This window comes from Carassius auratus, unplaced genomic scaffold, assembly GCF_003368295.1.
Source record: "Carassius auratus strain Wakin unplaced genomic scaffold, ASM336829v1 scaf_tig00216965, whole genome shotgun sequence".
In the NCBI taxonomy this organism is placed as follows: Eukaryota; Metazoa; Chordata; class Actinopteri; order Cypriniformes; family Cyprinidae; genus Carassius; species Carassius auratus.
The window spans coordinates 1-9569 of record NW_020528821.1 but is presented as its reverse complement, the minus strand read 5'-3'; the positions used below and the strand labels follow the sequence as shown (position 1 = coordinate 9569).

The following is a 9569-nucleotide window of genomic DNA, read 5'->3' as shown; positions in this document are numbered from 1 at the left end:
CAATAATGGCCACCAGATGGAGGTATAGGATTACTTTTAAATAATTATTGTAGAAACAAGTATGATTTAAATCATTTATAGAAATCTTTCAAAGAAAAATAATATGAATTTTATGTATTTACTGATAAAATGACCCTCACTTTATTAGAATAACAAGCTGAAATATTGTGAACTGTATATTAAGAATAATTCTTTATAGGCTTTATGGACAGACACGTTTTGAGTGACTCTTGAAGGATCAGCACCACATCCTCTTTTACCACTGTTTAAAGAATTTATCTTACAGAACAGATGCAAATTAATTTTGGATAGCTTGAATGGTTTTGTCGTGGTGATTTTTTGAAATAACAGTAAAAAAGTAACCAGTAAATGTCTTTTATTTTTTTAAAGTGCAGCTTCTAAACACTTCAACAAAATGTACACATAGAAGTCATGCTGAGGAAATATGCATAGTTTCATGACTATACAACACTATATGGATGATAGAAAATTAAAAAACTACCATACATCTGATGTCACTCTGTCTCTCTGTCACTGTGGGTAATGTGTGTGTGTGTGTGTGTGTTTGTGTGTTAAGTGTGTGTGCTGAGTTTGTGTGAATGTGTGGGAGAGGGGATGGGCTTGGTGTCAGAGAGAGAGAGAGAGAGAGAGAGAGAGAGAGAGGGAGGGAGACTTAATCATCTCTTTAATCACTAGCAGAAAAAAAAAGCAATTTTGTGTTGTTGTTGTTTTTTCATCATTACAGCTTAAGAAATATCTTAGGCCTCAACATCAACTGTTGCTGCTTTATATAGCCATCTCCCAAAATTAATAGTCATTAGTAAGCATTTTATAAATACAGCTATAATTAAATTGTTCATGGTTTATATGCACATTTATTTTGAGGAGATTAAAGGCTGTAATCTTCCTAAAAAAAAAAAAAAATAAAAAAAAAAAAATAAACAAACACAGAACTCAGAAACATTTATTTCAAGATGCAATAAAAGAAAACTGTACACTATATATACATATATATACAATTGCATAAGTTTATATTTAATTTTTTTTATCAAGTGTACAGCTAATAATAATAATAATAATAATAATAATAATAATAATAATAATAATAATGCATTTTATTTAAGGCGCCTTTCAAACCACTCAAGGTCACCGTACAACAAGTAACAACAGTAACAATATTAAAACAAAAAATAACAGCAAATAACAATGTCAATAAAAAACCACAATAATGTTAGAATAGCACAACATATTGTGGAATACTATATTAAGACTTTATATATAGGCTTTATGAACAGATAGGTTTTGAGAGATGCTTGAAGTACTAGCATCACCTCCTCTTGTACGACGGTTTGAGGAATATATCTTCCAGATAGTACCGCCGCTCCCTATATGCAGAATACGCAGTCTTCGTAGGGCACCAACTCCCAGAGGAGGCACCATCCCAGTAAAATAAAACATGCGCCATTCTCCCATCCGCGCTCGCGACCGCTCGGACATTTGCGGATGAATGTTCGTAATTGATGGATGGACATCTATGCCCGGGTAAAAGTCATCAGCAATCCGGCACAGAGAAAAGAAAAATAAAGTAAAAAACAAAACAAAAACAGGCATAAATTTGGCTTGACATTGGACATTCGAGAGTCTCAAATTTAGGGACCGTCTCTTAAGTTACATGTGATATTGTTATACAATTTTCTAACGTCAGTAGCATTTGAAGAGAATGACTTACAGTCATAAAAACAACTGTAATTGTTCATCTAGGTGACAGCTATAATGCACCATTAAATTGAATGTTTGATATTTATTAAAACAAACTGTAAGTCATATGTAAATTATGCTACTTTTTCACATGGACTCAAAAGCAAATTTGAAGCTCAATAGCATTTGAGGAGAAAGACTTGCAGTCATAAAACAATTTTAATGTGTTAATTTAGGTGTCAGCTACAATGTACACCTTATACATTTATATATATATTAAAATAAAGTGTTACTAAAGTTATATATATTGTTCTGTGTATGTGATTTCAAAGTCTAGACGGGTCGGATTAACCCTTTAACTGCCATATCCCTTAAAATTTGATTGCCAGAGGGTTACTGTAAATGCTTATGCCCGCTGGGCACAGTTTTCCCGATGCCACCGGGGTGGCGTTGCACTGACGGCTTGAGCCCGCCATCGCTGCTTGCAGCTATATTTATTATTATTCTTCTTCTTCTTCTTCTCCCGAATGAATCGCATTTTTGAGGGCTTTAACATGCTCAAAAAGTCATGAAACTTTGCACACTCGTCAAACCTGGTGAAAATTTTCGTCTGATATAGGATTCAGAAGAGGGTGTGGCAAAATGGCTCGACAGCGCCACCTATACCAAGAAAATCAACAGCCTTCCAGCTATGTTTCACGTACATGCACGAAAATTGGCACACATATGTAACACACCAATACCTACAAAAAAGACTCTTGGAGCGAAATTCTAAACCCAACAGGAAGTCGGTTATTTTTAATATTATGAGCATATTTTGTGTAATTTTGGTCATTTCCATGTGTTGTATTTTAACGAACTCCTCCTAGAGAGTTCTTCAAATCAACACCAAATTTGGTATGCCTAATCTAAAGGCCTTTGCGATGTTAAATTGCGAAGATCCTGACTTTTCGTTGAAGGGCGTGTCCGTGGCGGCCTGGCGAATTTCGATGATTCGCCATGAAAAATGAAGTTGCTATAACTCACACATACAATGAACAATCTGCCCCAAACTTCACATGTTTGATGAGACTCCGAACCTGAACAGATTGACATGCCCATATTCAGTTATAGTCATAGCGCCACCTATTGGCAACAGGAAGTGACATATTTTACGCTGCGACGAACTACTCCTAGAAATTTTATGACATCAATGTCTTTTTTGTGGTCAGTCTAATCTAAAGGCCTGTGCGATGTTCAGTTGTGAAGATCTTGAGTTTTCGTTAAAAGGCTTGTTCATGGCGCCGCAACGAAGTTCGATGTCTCGCCATGCGAATAAAAGATGTTATAACTCAGGCATAAGATGTCCGATCTTCCCCAAACTTCACATGTGTGATAAGAGTCCTGGCCTGAACAGATCTTCAGGCCAATATTCCACCGGGTGGTGGCAGAATGGCTCTATAGCGCCACCTATACACTTTCAACGGAGTGCGCCTCGAGCTATGTTTCACGTACATGTACAAAAATTGGTACACACATGTAACACTCCAATACCTACAAAAAAGTCTCTTGGTACGAAATCCGGATCCCAACAGGAAGTCGGTTATTTTGAATTTTCCCTTCAAAATTGCTGTTGTTTTTGCCATTTTCAGGGGTTGTACTTTAACGAACTCCTCCTAGAGATTTATTCAGATCAATACCAAACTTGGTCAGTGTAATCTAAAGCCCTTTGCAATAATAAATTGCGAAGGACTTGAGGTTTCGTTAAAGGGCGGGTCCATGGCGGCCTGACAAATTTCGATGTTTCGCCATGAAAAAGGAAGTTGCTGTAACTCAGACATACAATGTCCAATCTGCCCCAAACTTCAAATGTTGGATAAGACTCTTGACCTGAACAGATCTACATGCCAATATTCAGTTATAGTCATAGCGCCACCTATTGGCAACAGGAAGTTAAATATTTTACACTGCGACAAACTACTCCTAGAAATGTTATGACATCAATGTCTTTTTTGTGGTCAGTCTAATCTAAAGACCTGTGTGATGTTTAGTTGTGAAGATCTTGAATTTTGTTAAAAGGCGTGTCCATGGCGCCGTGATGAAGTTCAATGTCTCGCCACGGGAATAAAAGATGTTATAACTCAGGCATAAAATGTCCGTTCTTGCCCAAACTTCACATGTGTGATAAGGGTCCTGGCCTAAACAGATCTGAAGGCCAATATTCCATAGAGTGTGGCAAAATGGCTCGATAGCGCCACCTATACACTTTCAACGGAGTGCGTATACACTTTAAACGGAGTGCGCCTCGAGCTATGTTTCACGTACATGTACAAAAATTGGTACACACATGTAACACTCCAATACCTACAAAAAAGTCTCTTGGTACGAAATCCGGATCCCAACAGGAAGTCGGTTATTTGAATTTTCCCTGCAAAATTGGTGCTGTTTTTGCCATTTTCAGGGGTTGTACTTTAACGAACTCCTCCTAGAGATTTTATTCAGATCAACACCAAACTTGGTCAGTGTAATCTAAAGCCATTTGCGATGTTAAATTGCGAAGGACTTGAGGTTTCGTTAAAGGGCGTGTCCATGGCGGCCTGACAAATTTCGATGTTTCGCCATAAAAAGGAAGTTGCTGTAACTCAGACATACAATGTCCAATCTGCCCCAAACTACACATGTTGGATAAGACTCTTGACCTGAACAAATCTACATGCCAATATTCAGTTATAGTCATAGCGCCACCTATTGGCAACAGGAAGTGACATATTTTTACACTGCAACAAACTATTTCCAGAAATGTTATGACATCAATGTCTTTTTGTGGTCAGTCTAATCTAAAGACCTGTGTGATGTTTAGTTGTGAAGATCTTGAGATTATGTTAAAAGGCGTGTCCATGGCGCCGCGACGAAATTCGATGTCTCGCCATGGGAATAAAATATGTTATAACTCAGGCATAAAAATGTCCGATCTTCCCCAAACTTTAAATGTGTGATAAGGGTCCTGGCCTGAACAGACATGAAGGCAAATATTCCATTGGGTGTGGCAAAATGGCTCGATAGCGCCACCTATACACTTTCAACGGAGTGCATATGCACTTCAATGGAGTGCGCCTCGAGCTATGTTTCACGTACATGTACAAAAATCGGTACACACATGTAACACACCAATACCTACAAAAAAGTCTCTTGGTACGAAATCCGAATCCCAACAGGAAGTCGGTTATTTAGAATTTTCTCTGCAAAATTGGCATAGTTTTTGCCATTTTCAGGGGTTGTACTTTAACGAACTCCTCCTAGAGATTTATTCAGATAAACACCAAACTTGGTCAGTGTAATCTTAAAACCTTTGCGATGTTTAATTGCGAAGATCTTGAGGTTTCGTTAAAGGGCGTGTCCATGGCGGCCTGACAAATTTCGATGTTTCGCCATGAAAAAGGAAGCTGCTGTAACTCAGACATACAATGTCCAATCTGCCTCAAACTTCACATGTTAGATAAGACTTCTGCCCTTAACAGATCTACATGCCCATATTCAGTCATAGTCATAGCGCCACCTGCTGGCAGCAGGAAGTGTCAATGTTTTACACTGCAAATAACTACTCCAAGAAATTTTATGACATCCAAATTTTATTTTGGTCAGTCTAATCTAAAGTTCTTTGCAATGTTAAATTGTGGAGATCTTGAGATTTTGTTAAAGGGTGTGTCCATGGCGCCATGACAAAATTTGATGTCTCGCCATCGGAAGAGAAGTTGTTGTAACTCAGGCATTAAATGTTCAATCTTCCCTAAACTTCACATGTTCGATAAGAGTCCTGGCCTGAACACATCTGAAGGCCAATATTCCATTATAATTGACAGCGCCACCTGCTTACAACAGGAAAATTGGCAGATATATGGAATAAACTTTGACATATTCCACTTATATTTCTGAGTTTAAATGCATATTTCTCACCGTTCACATATCTACTAAAGCCACTTACTGCCGGTGAGCCCGGGTGCGAGGGCCCGTTCATCGCTGCTTGCAGCTTTAATTTTATTTAAACTTTCTAAAAGTACACTAACAATGAACTAACAATGAAATATTATTAATGCGTTAAAAATGTACTTGTAAGAAATACAGTAATAAAACTATATTCTGTGTAATTTTTTCAATAGTATATCATATTTATATGCACTAAAAATACATTTAAAAATATCAATGGTATTTAGTATACTTTCTTAATTACACGTAAGTACTACTTTAGTATTTTCACTAAAATAAAGTGTACTCGAGTGCACTAAAAAAACACTTAATTACAAGAAAGTAATTTGTAGTACATTCTTATTTTTGTGCTAAAAACAACTGTAAAAACAATACATTATAAATACACTAATTAAAAGTATGTTTTAATTTAAATAGTAATTAAGTGTAATTAATAAAGTATACTAAAAGCCTTATTTTAAAAAAATGTATTTTTAGTGCACTAACAAAAAAATGTACTTTTGAAAAAATAGACAGAAGAGTTTTTTAGTGTATTTCTAACAAGTACATTTTAACACATTAAAAATAGTTCATTGCTAGTGTACTTTGATAGCTATGTAAAAGTACACTAACAATGAACTATTTTTAATGCGTTTAAAATGTACTTGTAAGAAATACACTAAAAAAAGACTTCTGTCTATTTTTTCAAAAGTATATATTTGTTTTATGCACTAAAAATACATTTAAAATATAAATGGTATTTAGTATACTTTATTAATTACACTTAAGTACTACTAAAGTAAATAATATTACTTTTAATTAGTGTTATTAATAGTGTATTATTTTACAGTTGATTTTAGCACAAAAAATATGAATTGTACTACAAATGTACTTTCTTGTAATTAAGTGTATTTTTAGTGCACTCAAGTGCACTTTTTTCACCTGGGTACCACGGTAGCGTTTAACCGAGGAAGAGGTGAAGACGTGGGGTGTCGTTTTCGGGAGCTGAATAAGCTGTACCCCACACACGCCTGTCGAGAGTTTCTGAACAACCTGCCTTCTGCTCACCCAGTTACTGGTGGCTACAGAGAGGACAACATACCGCAGCTGTGAGGAATGTGTCCAACTTCCTGAGAGGTGAGATTTCATGAGTGCACATACGTAGATAAAGTATGTTTTTTAAGATTATATTTTAACTGTACAATAGCTACAATACTAGGTGATGAGAAGTATTTAGTTGTGTCACCAGTCATGAGGGCAGTAGTTGTATGGCTGTCGTATGTGTTGTTTCAGAGCGAACTGCTTCACCATTCGGCCCTGTTGCTGGTGTATTTGTCACCGATGAGACTTTCTAGCTGGTCTGGCCTTCAGTAGTGTTTCACTGTACACAATATAGTGCGTCACAGTTCAGATCCTCTCTACACTCCTGAACCGTGAGTATAAAGCACACTGTATATCGCTTTATCTCTTCAGGCCTGTTTATTGATAGTTTTCACGTGACGTCACACAAAGCTTTGCTCCACTGACCGCCAGTTATTTTTACACAGTTTGCATTAAACTAAACGGCGACATTCAGTAAGCATCCTATGATTATATATATTTTGTACAGGCAAGCAGATGACTGAAAGCTATCAATTGACACAATCTTTTGAAACAGGCTTTTATGCAGCAGCACCCATTGTTTAAGCAACACTGTCTGTCACACCTGATGCATGAACACAGAAATGAAACAGACACATCACCTTTTATACAGTAAATCAAACTGAATCCAGATGATTTAAGCAGTTTCTTTTGCACTTTGGGGTCTCGGCTCCATTCTTGGGTGAATCAGCTTCATGGATCAAGGTTAAATCACTGATTAATTTTGTTTCGATTTTGAATATCAAATACATGTTGATGTATTGCAGCATTGTTTTAACTTTGTTTATTTTTTATTTTTTTGTAAAGATCTTGTTAAAAATTTCAACATTGAGTTTATAATTATTTCATTTGCATGAAACATTTTCTAAATGTTTTTTTTTTCAGTGTTGAAACAACTGACATTCTTTCAACCACATTTCGAGTGTTGAAACTCAGTCACATGATTTCAGGAGGATCAAGTTTTATAGTGATTCTTCATAGCCAATACTCTCAATAGTAATTTTATATTTATGACAGTTATTAAAGATCCCCAATTATGCTTATTTAAAAGTCATACATTTATTTGTTATCATTTACATATTTTAAAATGAAAAACAATTTTTTGTACAAAATGGTGTACACTGCTGCAGCACCTCTTTTACCCTCTGTCTGAAACAATGGCTCCTTCAGAGGATGCATCCAAGGTAGGAAGCATAACAAATCACATCCTATATCCAATGTTAGCTTCACTTCGGTCTCCTGAGATGCCTTCATCTGATCGGTTTTGAAGGGCAGCATAGAGTATCCTTCACTGCCTTTGATAATCCCACAATCCTGTGCATTCCATTCTGTGACAGTTGAGCTAAAAAAATAAGGATGTCGTCTAAAAGTTGCCATTTGGTTGTCAATTTCTGTGTAAATGTGATGTTTCTGACCAACAACCATATTTTGATGTTACTTCTAGCGAGATATCAGTATTATTAATTAAATATTAGCTACTGTATTATCACCAAATCTCACTCTGAATTGTTGTAGATCCTTAAACTGTTACGCTGCCTCAGAAGCCTGTCCAAAATCAGTTTCATAAGGTGCCTTCATGTGCAAACACTGCCTTCAAAGTCCATTTCCTGATAAATCAGTGAGGCAACAAGTCAGCAGCCTAAGCTTTCGGACACAGCCACTCTGTTTAGTTCAAGTCTCTTTAAAGCCCAGCTTTCTGAAAAACCCAGTTTGCTCTGATTAGGTCAGCTGGCCCAGCCTGTTGATTGATTGGTTGTTGATTGGTCAACTGGGTTTAGCTCCCAAACTTTAATGAGCAACTGTGGCGTTGGTCCATACAGTGTTTGTTTTATTGGCCCTTGCAACATATCCTTTATTACTAACCTAACTGTTATTTGAGGGCGGGCCAAATAAAACAGTAGGTGAGAATTAAGCAAATGTTTAACATGGTGATGTAGCGAAGTCAGGACTAGATAATAAGATAACAGCAGGACTACAAACAGTGTTTTAAAAGTGTTTTCTACTGAGGAGATTATCTCCATTTGTTTTTTGTAACTTTGCAGATGGCTTACATGCAGAAACAGATTTATTACACATTAAAGGAAGTAAAATCATAAACAACATAAAGGTGCCCATTGAAATAAATACTCAATGTGGATCCCAGAAATCACCAGAAATCGATTCTTTTCTGCACAGAGCTGCAGTTCTACAGCAGTAAGTGATGTATGTTCACATCAAACCTTTATGTGCGTTTGCCCCTGCTTCACTTACACACTGTTAGTATATGTCTTGTGTACTAGGCCTTATTCTGCTTGGCCAAAAAAAGCTTTACAAACAGTTAAAGAGATCTTCATGTCTGTGTCTTTCAGGGACACATGTCATGAGCTGCTGGGTCATGTTCCTCTGTTGGCCGAACCCAGTTTTGCACAGTTCTCTCAGGAATTAGGACTGGCTTCTCTCGGTGCGTCTGATGATGCTGTGCAGAAGTTAGCAACAGTATGTATTTCTGTACATTTCGCTGTCCTAGGCATGAAGTTTTAATAATTTTTGCAGTAGTTTTTGATGGTGGTTATGTTGGTGTCTTTGCCATTGCAGTGCTATTTCTTCACGGTAGAGTTTGGCCTGTGTAAGCAGGAGGGTTCGCTCCGAGCATACGGCGCTGGGCTTCTCTCCTCAATCAGTGAACTTAAGGTAGATACACAGAATCCGTTTTACACAACAAAAATGTGTAATCTAATAACTAGTTTGAACAAAAAAATATGAATAAAATACTGTACGAGTTCACTTTTTAAATATCTTTAAAAGATATC

The 9569-nt window shown here is 36.7% G+C and overlaps 1 pseudogene; it reads left to right on the top strand.

Annotated features, from left to right (window-relative positions):
* Nucleotides 1–6598: 6598 nt before the first annotated feature.
* LOC113099565 (tryptophan 5-hydroxylase 1-like) lies at nucleotides 6599–9450 on the top strand (annotated as a pseudogene).
* Nucleotides 9451–9569: the final 119 nt, after the last annotated feature.